Below are 13,009 nucleotides of genomic sequence, written 5' to 3' on the forward strand. Positions count from 1 at the left end.
TAATGATGAAACTAATCACCATCGATCAAAGCAACTAAAATAGCCCAGCCTGCGTCAAGGAAATCGCAAATATTTAATTAACAAGCGATTTGAATTGCAATCAAATGATTTGCATACTTTGGCTAGTTAACTGTTTAACGCATGCCATAAAATATGCTTCACATTTTGATTAATGCCATATAATTGAGGCGGAATTTAGCAATCAAAGTGGAATTAAAATAAATGTTAGTTTTTAAATTGATTCATAGGCGGCATGGAGATGCCAAAATGTGGTTTATTTTTTAATCAGTGAGCTAAACAATTTCTGGCCACATTGAAATCATTAGTCATTATGACTTTCGACTTGTTGCGTGTGAGCCAAGCCAAGCATCTCGGAAATCTCGCTAATTTATCTCTTATAAGTAAAGCCTTTCGTCTTGTCTTGCTTTTTTTTCCTGTATTTTATTTGTATTTTTGCTCTGTTGGGCCACATTTCTTTCTTCTCGCTGCTGATGCGCCGCAGAAACAACAACGTCGAGAAGAAGAAAAAAAATAATAATAATAATAATAATAATAACAACAACAATGGCGACTCATTCACTTAGTCAGCAGACACTGGCGACTTGGTTTTTGACTCAGTCCAATGAACTGCAAAAATCTGCAGGCCAGCCAAAAGCAAAAAAAAACAAGATAAATACAAATAATCTGTGCAAAAAACTTCTGTGAGATGGACTGAGTATATGAGCTATAGGTTCTTAAACTAAATTTAAAAACTTTGTTTGTTGGCCAACATTTACGTGTCTTTCAAACATTTCTTAAGAGAATTTCTAAAGTTCTGAATAGATTTTAGACACATAAACTACCGTCGTAAACATAATGAGCTTGATTCAAAAGATACAATTTTTGATTAGATGTTTAAATATTCCTGATGTCATTTCTAAAACGTGTTTCAAAGACAACCTGCGCTGTCATAAACCAAATCAAATAAAAATCCAAATCATTTACACACGAGTTGAACGATTCTGGGCGAATAAATATGTTAAATGCACAAAAATATATAATGGCTGCATTTATATCGTGTTTTTAGATCAGCCAACCAACATTTTCGGGCTGTAGCTCATCAATATAATTTAAACGGCCAGCTCGGGGCGATCCCCGAATTTAAGCTGCTTAAGATCGATCCGCAAGCAACCGTCGAAAAATCTTCCGACTTAATCATTTGTTGCGTGGCTCCTAACCGATTTTTGTGAATGAATGCAGACATCGAAATAACAATAATTTGCGCAAAAAATAAAACGCTCAAAATTATACGGGTATATTTATAAATACGTAACGCATAGGAATTTGTACAAATCTTCGCCACTAATAACAGTTCTCCTCTTTTTCGCGCAAAAGAAAGGTGCACTATAAATAGATCAATCGAATGGGTTGAAGTGTTCGTCTATAAATAAATCAAGAAAGTAAATCATCCACTCAGGTGGAATAAAACCGTCTAGAAAGAAAATTAAGTGGGTGAAGAGGTGTTAAAACTAACATACACTCTCTCCCTCTCTAGTGATTTAAAAGTTCATTTTAGCCGAACATTTCAAATGGATTTATCTCCTTTCGAGGGTTAGAATGTTTTATAATTGCAATAAACACAAATGTTGATTAACAAATTGTTTCGTTCGAGAAAAACTTGTGATATTTCTATGGCAAAGTTACAGTTACCCCCACACAATCGCATTGGAAAAAGCGAAATTTCCGTTGAGTTGAGTACATTTTCGAGTGTTTTTATGTAACAAATGAAACTAAATATGTTGAATGCTCGATTATTCGATAAAATCACGAACTCATCGCTACATTTTTAGTTAATGTAGAGAGAGAGAGTGGGAGGAGGCGGGCCAAACATAACGAGCTAATTGCTGTCGAAGCCAAAAACGATCTTTGGACTAATTGTTGCAGAAATTGCGAACGATCCAGAGATCTCACCCTCTCACTCAGCCGCCCACCGCGCCATCTCTTTCGAGCGCAGTGTAGCCATCTCTTTCGAACTGTCAGTCAATTAGAGCAAAAGCGCTAGAGAGATCATTAGAGACAAAAAAAAGGATAGAAAGCATTTTGAGTGGCAGTGATAGATTGTTGAATTGTTAAAGAATTGCGAGATTGGCTTGCCAGAATAGAAGAACTGTATTGGCATTCGGCCATATGCCATTTCTGGCCATACTTATATCAAACAGGAGCAGCCAGCCGCATCAGTTGGAGCGGTTAAGTGACTAATTTATGGCCTTTTATGTAAGCCAAAGCAATAATACTGATTCCACACTCGCGTCAGTCTGCGACTTGGACTCTTCGACTCTGACTTTGACCACTTTCTGCAATGGTAGCAATTCATCTAATTGCCGGTGACGGTGCCGTTTGATGGACAGTCCGCTGGACTGTATAAAGAGAATTATACAACAATCAGAACAGCAATAAGCCAACCATACCGGGCAACGAACACAAAAGACACGATGCATTGGCTATCCGCCGTCTTATCAGAAACACACCTGTTGGTCAGCGAAAAATCCCCAAGGGATGTGGCATGCACCATTCCCCTGCTAACCCCCAATAACAAAGAGAAGAGCTCATATTCCTAACTAATTTCGGATTCCTTATCATGCTGGGAACCATCTTTATCAGCTTTGAATTTGCCATCTAATAAATACAAAGTTTAATAGCAAACATATAACAACAGTTAAGCTAGTTTAATATTTTCTCAATCTAGGATAACAACCTCTTTAATAATCTTTTTTTTTTTGATCTTCTCACACGTGTTTTTCGTTTTGTCATCAATTTACGGAAATCAATCAAATAAGCTTTAACCATTCTCCCGGGTTTTCTCCGCGAGGAAGTGAAAACTTTTGAATGAAAATCATCAACGAACGAAACGTCTTTGGGTCGCTCCACTATTTGGGTTTTATAGTCTAAAGTGCTGAGTGGAGCTTAAATCACAGTCTAATGAGTGTCGACGACAAAAACCGAAAATCAAAACTTTTCACACACATCCGAAAGTCGAATCTACATAAATCAATAAAAGATATAACTTAAAAAAAAGGAAGATTTTTTAAAGAACCAATCAAAACGACATTACGAACCCGCTAGTGTCATAAAAAACCAAACAAAAACCTGAGGGATAAGAAAGAAAATTTGTATTTCCAGCTAGTACGTACGAAATCATTCTAGGGCTTTATCTTTACAACAACACTCAAAAAGGTGTCAGAATAGGTGCAGCATCGCAAGATGATGATGGGAATGCAGCAAATAGTCCAAGCAGCAGATATCAATTTTATATACAACGAAAATCGGTTTATATTTATTTTTATTGCGCATACGCAGTGTGACTTTGGTTTATGATGAGAGCGTAGCCAGCCGCAACGGAAGTCATTTGTCCGAAACGCCGAGCCAACAAAACATACAAGTATACAAACGAAAAAAAAATACAAAAAGCGAGCTTAGAATCGGTTTTGTAGAAAAAGAACAAGTATTAGTCGAATAAGATAACAAAAAACAAGAAACCCACAGAGCTCAGTACTCAGCTCTTTTTTGTTGTGATTGCCAGTAGTTGTTGCGATTACGTCACTGTCACAGTGCAAGGCAGCAATGAGAAGGTGAAATGTAAGGCACAGGCAAATATCCTGTAATATTATGCAATACTTAACTTATGAATGAAGAATTAGGCATTTATTTGTGGTATAACTATGCTTGAGTTAAAATTGAAAAGTTCGAACAAAGTGAAGCTACAGTGACTCAAGTTTAACCAAACCAAACAAACTCATGTTAATATCTGATTTCGTTCCACGTGATTTTCAAGATAAATATAATCCGTTGTTCGCTGGACTCCCAATGGAGATCTGGGAATCATATCATATACCCCTGGCCAATTATCGTTAGGGTAATGGATGCTGTCTGTCACATTTGCCGGCATGGCCACGGATGATGAGGAAGATGATGAAGATCCGCCAGTTCCCATGGTCGAATCGTTATATATAAAGTACAGCTAGGCCGATCTGCTGAGCCATGCCACAGCTGACCAGGGTGCTAGAAGAAGAAGAACAACTCAATCAAGCGAGTGCGAAACTTCAAGTTCATCGTGATGTGTATGGGAACCGAGCGTGTCCATTACACTAGTCCCTCGGCCCAAGTGAATGCACTGAGAAAAATTAGGATCATTTGCTATGCTGATGCCGTACATATATCAAGTACAATATGGTAGCATTGTTAGTACGTAGGAACAACCATCGATCGAGATTTCTTTCTGTGCACTTCGCTGAGTGCCTGTGAGATTCTCTGGCCATGACAAGCGCGGGCCCAATGCTAATGCCGATGCTAATGCCATTATTATTGTTGCTATTTGCGCTACTGTTGCCCGAAGGCGTTAAGAACTACAAAATAGCGACAAAGTGTAAGCTTAACCCAAGAGAGGAAGCCGGCGAAAAAAAAAAGCGAACAACAATCGCAGCAAGCTGAAAAATTACATTGGGAAATCCGATTAGCAGCTGACCATTTCACGGAACCTCAAGATCGGAGTTTGTGGAGTTGGTTAATGCAGGGATTACATTATCGCTGGAGCTCAATGTTTTCGGTTTTGATTGGGACAAAGCTACATCATTTAATTTCACTTTTCTTCTACTCGACCATTTATATAATATAAATTATCCTTATATAAATTATCCTCTTTTTTACTTAAGCTCAGCATTTCATTCTCGTTCGCTGACAAATAAATGAAAATCTTATCTATGCAGGTGAAATGCACAAATCCCTTCCCACCGACATTCAATTTTATGAGCCCTTGGCTTTTTCGGAAGTTCTTTCTTTCATTTCCAATACGCTTTTTAGTGCGTTTTGTTCGTACTTATTTCCATTTTCGGGCATCGATCGGTTCGCTTTGTTGGGCATTTGACTTCTTTTATTTGTAATAAGACTGACATTCGCTTATCAGACTGGGACTTCGTGTAATACTTATGTGGCATTTTGTCACCGCGACACCATTCTTCGTGGTGACCTTTCTCTCTGCGTCGGCCGGTCGGTCAACTACTTGAAAGAAAATTTAAATTTTAGCATAAATTTATGGGACTGACAAGGTATTCTGAGCGACAAGGCGGTATTTGTTTTGTGAGTGCATTTATACATTTTAGATGCGATATTAAGTATTTGCGATGACGGCTTCTTTTTACGATTTTCACAGAAATTTTAAAAAATCATACGAATATATATTTCATTCTTTAGAATACAAAAATATATATATGAATATCCAAAGCATATATAATAAATGTAAAATAAATGTAGAATAAATGTATGTATATTATATATTAATACAAAATACACATTATAGCTACTCTCTGTCATTTCCAACCAAAATTAGAGTGCCCGGTGTGAGAAAACCAGAATCCCACTTTATTGACCACCTCCCACCAAACTAAAAGGCGCGTTTGGACATTTCTATTTATTCCTTTCGGTCAGCAGCCCATTCATTGATTTTTGGAACCTTCTTTCACTCAACGAGTGAGTGGAGCTTGTCCACTAAATTAGCATTAACATTCATTTGGTTTTTGGTCTTCAGATCGATATTCGTTTGTTTGTTTGTATTGCGTGAGCTTAGTGGCCAAAGGCTTAAAGCCCAAGAGCTAAATTCAATGCAATGCTAAAGACGAACGCATTTATCATCGATAGGCAATAGGCATTGATATGCTAAACTGCAGTTGACTTTTCTTGGTATCCCAATAGTCACTGCCAACTAATACATGAATATATGTATATCGGAGATCGGTTTACCTATCCCCATTTCTTTGGGGCCACGGCTTTCGATATTGGGTTCGCTTTTTATCAATCAAGTTCCCTGCGGTGCGGCGTGTTGACGTCTCTCTTATTACAACAGCATGATTATGGCGTATTAGCCCTATTAAATGTCTCATGACATCGATGTTGACTCAAGGTGTTAGGGTGTGTCATAATACTGGACGAAACGGGAGCGGGAACATGGGAAGTTGGGGTTTCTATGGTGGGCTTAGCTAAACTCTGTCATGGCTTTTGAATGTGGACCTCTCTACCTTGGGTTGCATAAATAATTGAGTAGCAGGAATTTGTTAAGAATTTAAAGCCTACGCATTTAAATCTCACTCCATTCCCAGTTTCCTCTGAAATAAAATTCCACAAATGAGTAACGCCTTGACGAATCCACTCACAATGCTGCCAACCAGCCACTTGCCAACGAGCAGCAGGAAGCGGACAGGAAATTTGCGATTAGTCAAATTAACGGTCGCATGGCACAATTAAGCTAAGCCAAATCAAACACAACAAGATAATGGAAGCCACAGCTCATGTTCGGAGGCAAATTCAATTAAGCAAATTGCTATCGTTTCACATGGATTTCGATTGGCATCAACAAAAGTAACCGAATCGCTCTTGTAATGCTCTCAAAGTTAAACTTAATTTTGGATCACCTTGAGAACAGCACACACACTCACACCCAAAACAAAAAAAAAAAATGAAAAGAAAAAAGGGCGGTAGCTCATGGTAAATATTCTGGAAGTGCTACCTGATCATTGCATAATTGCTGCCAATGAACAACAGCAAGCACAACAACGTCGACGAAAATTACATAAGAAAGCAATAAAAGGTTAAGAAAGAGAGTGGGAAATGTTTGTTGTCCAAAGTCAGTAGAAGTATGATGTAAACTCCGCCGGCAGACAATGTTCCAAAGAAAAAGAAAAAGAAAAAACACAGACGTACTACGGTAATGACAACAACAACTAAGCGCAAAAAATGCTCAACTGCGGTAAATAGCCAACAACAACAACAACAGCAGCAGAATGAACAGAAACACCAAAAAAATAAAAAAAAATATTTAAAAAAAATTACATATAAAGGTAAAAATAAACAACGCTGGCAAGTCAAGTTGCCGCTTGTTGTGCGCCTTTCCTTTTTTTTTTTTTGCACTGGTGTCTGTGTCTAAGTCTAAGTCGCACGCCTGTGTGTGCGTGTGTATCTGTGTGAGTACGTGCAGACACCCAAAAACCCGCCCCATTCCGACTCGCAAGGCGGAAAAATCAAAAGGTGTAAAGAGGTTACGCCATAACAAACTCTAGAATGAGCTACAAACCAAAAAATATTTGCCAAAACAATAAAAGCGAATTAAATAAAAATATGATTTTCATATTTAACAATAAATTCTGTATGTATATAGGGAATACTAACTGAACATCTTATTTTCGTGAGAACAAAAATGCCCCAAACTATGTAGCGCACACTTTGGTTATGACCAAAAGCCAAAAAAATCAAGCCTCTTATTATTACCACAAGGTACAAAGCAGCCAGTCAGCTTGTTCTCGTTGCTGCTGTTTGCTGTTGTTGTACTTGTCGTGTTCGACTGCAAAATACAAAAAAAATACAGGAAAAAATAGCGCCAACAAAAAGTACAGACATTGGGTAAAAAGAGTGAAAAAAAAATAACCAACCGACAGCCAAACGATGGAGTCAAAAGACCAAAATAAAAAACCAAAAAATGCCAGACTCCGGCTCTTTGCACGTGATACATTCATCATGAACTTGAATTTGAATTTTTAAGTTTAATGGTTAATCCATTGTGTGGTTGTTGTTGGGTTGTTGTTGTTTCTGCTGGCGTTTCTTGTGCAGGCAACAATTTGCGAGCACTTGTTACCACTGCTGCTGCTTTTGCTATTTCTCGTTTTTGTGTCTGGCCCTCTTTTTTTCCAGCGTTTTGTTTTTTTTTTTTTGTTTTTGGTCTGAGGCTGAGAGCCGACAATTGCAGCAATTGCTTTTGTTGTTGTTGTCACTTGCACTTGTTGCGCTGCTGTCTTGTTTGCGTCTTTATCGTCATCATCATCATCACGAGCATTATTGTATAACGCCGAGGACTCCCCCGCTGAGCGCACCGAAAACAAAAAGGGCTAGCTTATCCTCAGCTCAGCCGCAAGGTTTTGCCATGCCACGCCCCCTCACCCACAGAGAGCCGAAGTACGCCCACTTATGTATGCGCAACCTGCGAAAATCTGTTGACAGGAGCTCGATCTATTGTATTGACGGCTTTTGTTTTGAGGGTGGCAACTCGGAAAAAGAAGAAAACACAAATCCTTTCCGAAGAAAAAGTGCCAAATAGAAAGATAAGATAGGTAAATTGATGTAAGCATTTGCATATTTAAAATAATTGAAGCAAGAATCGAAAGTCGCAAGTTTGTGTCTTAAGTCTTTTGTTCGTGTCCGAAGTCTTTCAATGTTTCAATGATGCCAGTTAAAAATAACAACAATTAGAAAGACCCCATAAATTTTATTTTCAAAAAGTAAAAGACTTAATAAACTGCAGATATGTATATCACTTTAATTGATAACCACCCCATTTTAAATAATCACAGTCGTTTATTTAAAAGTGAAATAAATCGAAGTGTTAAGTGGAAAGAACGCCAGCAATAAAATGCCATTAATAATGTACCCATAAAATATTGAGCCTTTCGTTCGCTTAAGCTAAAATTGCTCGAAAATAAAGCACCCAATATAAGTAGCAATATAAATTTAAGAGTATATATTTGCTTTAGCTCTATAGACAGCACACAAGTAACTATATCTCATTCTGAAACAATCTCATTATTATTGCAATCAGGTTTCCTCGATGTTCACTTCATTTTCGTTTCGTTTTATAAAATTAGTCAAAAAACGTGCGCATGGGGGGCGAATCTTTCTTGGGGGTGGGACGCCCTGCTCGACTGCGTGCGCTCTCTTAAACGAATTATGAATAAAGCAATCAGTTTTTTTTTCTTGAGGGCCACGTTGGCAACTAATTTCGACCTTGCATACAATTTTAATTAAGTTTTTTTTTTGTCCGTTCATGCGCACATGGTTATATGTACATTTATTTTGTATATATGTATATCACATACCATAAAGAAGAGGCAGCAGCAGAAACAGAAGGGTGTTGTCGACAGCCCCGCTGCTGATGACAATGATAATTTGTAAGCTAAAGTTAATTTCGTACTACGTTTTACGTGCTGGCTTCAACTTGAACTATAAAAAGTGGGCAAGGAAAACCGTGAAAATGATCAAGTTCAACTGGGCAATTGCTCGACTGATTTAACTAAATGTATCGTATTATCTAATTAGAACTTTTTCGAAGATTCTCAACTTTCTGGCGCTTAAATCTGCTTCTTCCCAACACCACATCTCCATATCCTCGTGCCTATATTTTCCATTCTCTCCTTTTTTATGCTTTCCTTCGCCTCGCTTCGATCGCCGTTGCATATTTTCAATTTTTTGCATTTTCAACATAAATTAGCCGTCTCCCAGTGACCCCCAACACGAGTTCTTCTTCTTCTTCGACTTCTTGCCAATTCGCTTGTCTCTTTTCGCTCTTCTTGGCCAGAAATAGACATCGGTTAGGCCAAGAGCAAAATTCCTGGCGTCAGAAAGGAACGTGGACAAAACAGGCATTGGAAAAAAGTGAAGCGTTAATAAAACGGCACTAAAGGAACACACACGGCAAACGACACACAACGGGTTAAAAGGGGGGCGCGTTGGCAGGGGAGGCGTGGCAGGGACCAAGTGGAGTTTGCACAAGATGTAACCAAAGTCCAGGCCCAAGATCGTCATCATCATCATCATCATCGGCATCAACAGCAGCATAACAGCATCATCATTATGATGCAAAGAACCCAGTGAAGCTCCAGAGCAAAGAGTGATGCGAGAAGATGAAAGAAAGATTTTTAAAGAAATAAGGCGCACAAGAACTTGGATTCGCCTTCGGTTTCTGCATTCGAACAACAGATCGAAAAGAAAACCGTTTTCCTGAGCATAAGGGCGCAGGAATACCATTCACTTAAGTTGCTTCAAATGGTTTGGATCCAAAAATATATAGTTTCCTTCAGTACTAATCAATCTCCTTAAATAATCCTCACAAGATTCTATCAACTCATTCTATCCTATCTCACAAGCACCTACTACTCAGCATTCCATTTAGTGGGTATCAAGATATCGAGCAAATCCGACTGTATCCATGTGTGTGGGGTTTTGGGCGTTGGGATTGGTACTGCAAGAGATTCTTCTTCGTTTTCCAGCGGCTTCTTCCTCTTTTTCATGTGCTTCCTCCGCTTTGGTCGCGTCTTCAATTGCTGTTCTTGATGTTGTTGTTGTCAGGCGTGTGCGGTGCGCGTTGAATCCGCTATAACAGTGTTAGTACGTTAGTAGGTATACAAACAGGTAAAACAGGTATTCCCAGCCGCTCTGCCGTGCTCATCATCATGATCATCGCGATGATTACGTTCTTTTGCTGCTGCTGTTGCTGCTGCTTTTGCTCTTTTACCACCACAATGGGCTGGCTGGCTTCTCCGCTTCTTACTTCACTTGAAGCATTATTTTAGCGAGTCGCCGTCGATGACGACAATTGAGCAAATAAAGATAAGAACCAAAAAAGAGTTGTAAAAAAAAAACAATTGAAAACAGATCACGAAACTATTTCCTTACGATATAAGCATGGCATTCCAATAGCTAGTATTTTTTTTTAAATAATTTAAACAATTATTGCTTTTATTTAATTATGAAAATTGACTTTTGCTTGATAACACACTTTTTTTATTCCAAACTAAATAAGCACAAGATATTTCTGCACTTTGATATATCAAAATAAATTAAAAATATACTGATACTGATTATTTTTTTCGAGTGTACAACACCATCGCACAATGGCAAGCACTACCAGCCCAGAAGGAGTGAATGAGATCGAACGATCCAAGCGCATTGAGGCCCAAAGGAACACATTCTTAAACACAGCAATTACCCAGCGAAATGGGCGACGGCGGGCAAAGGGGGCTCCCCACCCGGGGAGCAGAAGATGCAGACACTAAAAATGAGAAAATTCTGTTGGATCCGTGGGCCCTCTTCTACGCCCATACCGCCCCCTTCTTCAAACGAACCCCACCCAACTAAACAAGAACCCAACTACCAAAGCCAAAGTCAAGGCATTAACAGCCCAGTGAACACACTCACTCACACACTTGCCATGTGCAATTCCACACTTACATGTATCGGTATAGATGTATACATATAGACAAGATATATATATATATATATATATGGATCTGGCGAGCAGTGTCGGTCGTGGTCTATACCTTTGGTGGCCTAGGTCTGGGCCAACAACAAAAACCAGCTCGATTCCCATTGTGTTCGCAATCAAGAACTTGAGATTCGCTTTTGGTTAGAGATCTCGATCCACTATATGAACTTTGGGCTTATATTATAATCGCTTCAACAACCATTGTCGAATAAGAAAGGCTTTAACTAAACTAAACTTACTTGTTAACTGCAACAAAATTGTGTTTCAATTTGTTCCTGAAAATAAATCAAAGATCAATCAGTATTTAGTATAGAACTTTTTGCAATTAATATAAACATAATACAAATTCTCGCTTTCAAGAACATGTACACAATGTACACATAATCAATCTTTTAGTACAACCAAAATCTGTGCATATGTTCGTTCTGGACCAGAACACTTGCATTTTGGCCAACGAGCGGCTTTTTGAGTGAGAGTGAAGTTGGCGCAGGAACAATGCAGCAACAACAACGCAGGGGAGGAGGGGGGCTGTTCTTCAGAAGGCTCCACCGACCGAGAAGAAGAAGAGCCATCGGAAAACCTCTACTAACGCCAACATCATGACATTAACATTGCCGCTGCCTCAACGGCAAAGTCACAGTCAAAGCCAAAGTTACCAACAGGTTTTCTGTGCCTGCCACTTCGGCCTCTGATTCTCAGAGCCGCTCTTTCTCAAATTCTCTCCCGATACACATCGATGCACAGAAATAAAATTAGTTTCAGATAATGGAATTACAAATTCTGCCTATTATTTTCAACCAGAAACCAACATTTTAAAAATGTGTTATTTCTTAAAATTGTAACTTGTTATGAAATTAAAAATAAAAGTATTTAGTTGATCTCTGTCTTATTTTATTCTTCTTTTAGGTTTTTAAAAGGCAGCACCAATTTCTTATGGTGCACCTCTCTCACCTGCGAACGAGGCTTCGTTTTCAGTTTCGGACGTGAGTTCGTCTTCGTTTTTAGCTTCGGCTCGTTGCTCTCTCTCTCTCTACCTCCGCACACCAGCTCAAAGTTAGCTGTAAATTTGTTACGTCGCCGCAAAAGAGCGTATGCGTGCGTGTATGTATATGGGTGTGTGTGTAACACAGGTGTGCGACGCTCTGAATTCGCCGTCGCTTACATCACTTGCTCTGCATGTGTGTGTGTCGGTGAAATAACGTTAGTTATCCGTTGGCAGCGCACCTGTGCGGGTTGAAAAGAGATGGAGCTAGGCCTTCTTATTTGCCATTCTAAGCGCATTCTAAGCGATCTTCTCTCACATACACACGCATGCGCACAAGGATTTAGGGGAAGGAGAGAGCAGGTGAAAGAGAGAGAGAGAGTGGGCAGGAGAGTGAGACGCACACCTGAGAGCGAGAAATGCCTGCGTTGCCAACTATTTTGCCGTTTAATTTCGCTTATATGGGTACATTTTTCCATCTTACTTGCCGCTGTTGCTTCTTCTTATTTGGCTCGTTATTTCTTCTTATTGTATTTACCGCGGTTCTTCTCTTTCCTTCCATGTACACAAACACACTCGCACAAATATAATAATGATGAAATTCTTCAAGGGCCACAGAAAATAAACTATTGGATCGTCGTACATCATGCCTCCTTTTTGGGGTTCTCTTCATCGAAAATCAAATGACTTAGGACACAAACTAGCCAGAATATTTAATTATAATTAGGAGGATTTTTAGAAACATTATTTCATTAAAACAAATCGTTTTATATTCGATGTCCTATTATCAATAGTCTTAAAACTAAGAACATACAAAAAAATCTATTTAAATTTAGCTTTAATTCAATTATTTTAAGATGTGCTGTAAATACAAAATCCTTAGTTCGAAAGTACAGTAAAAAATTAACCAAATATGACCGGAACATTAATATTTATATGGACATTTTTCTAAATTTTCGATTAATTTGCCA

The 13,009-nt window shown here is 38.7% G+C and overlaps 1 long non-coding RNA gene across 5 annotated transcripts in view; it reads right to left on the bottom strand.

Annotated features, from left to right (window-relative positions):
• Window positions 1-13,009, bottom strand: part of LOC116802208 — a 98,133-nt gene that overhangs the window by 68,840 nt on the left and 16,284 nt on the right. For all 5 annotated transcript variants that reach the window (XR_004362573.1, XR_004362570.1, XR_004362572.1 and 2 more), the window contains exon 2: window positions 11,296-11,331. This is a non-coding gene — a long non-coding RNA (uncharacterized LOC116802208). The remainder of the gene's footprint in view (window positions 1-11,295; window positions 11,332-13,009) is intronic.

This window comes from Drosophila sechellia, chromosome X, assembly GCF_004382195.2.
Source record: "Drosophila sechellia strain sech25 chromosome X, ASM438219v1, whole genome shotgun sequence".
In the NCBI taxonomy this organism is placed as follows: domain Eukaryota; kingdom Metazoa; phylum Arthropoda; class Insecta; order Diptera; family Drosophilidae; genus Drosophila; species Drosophila sechellia.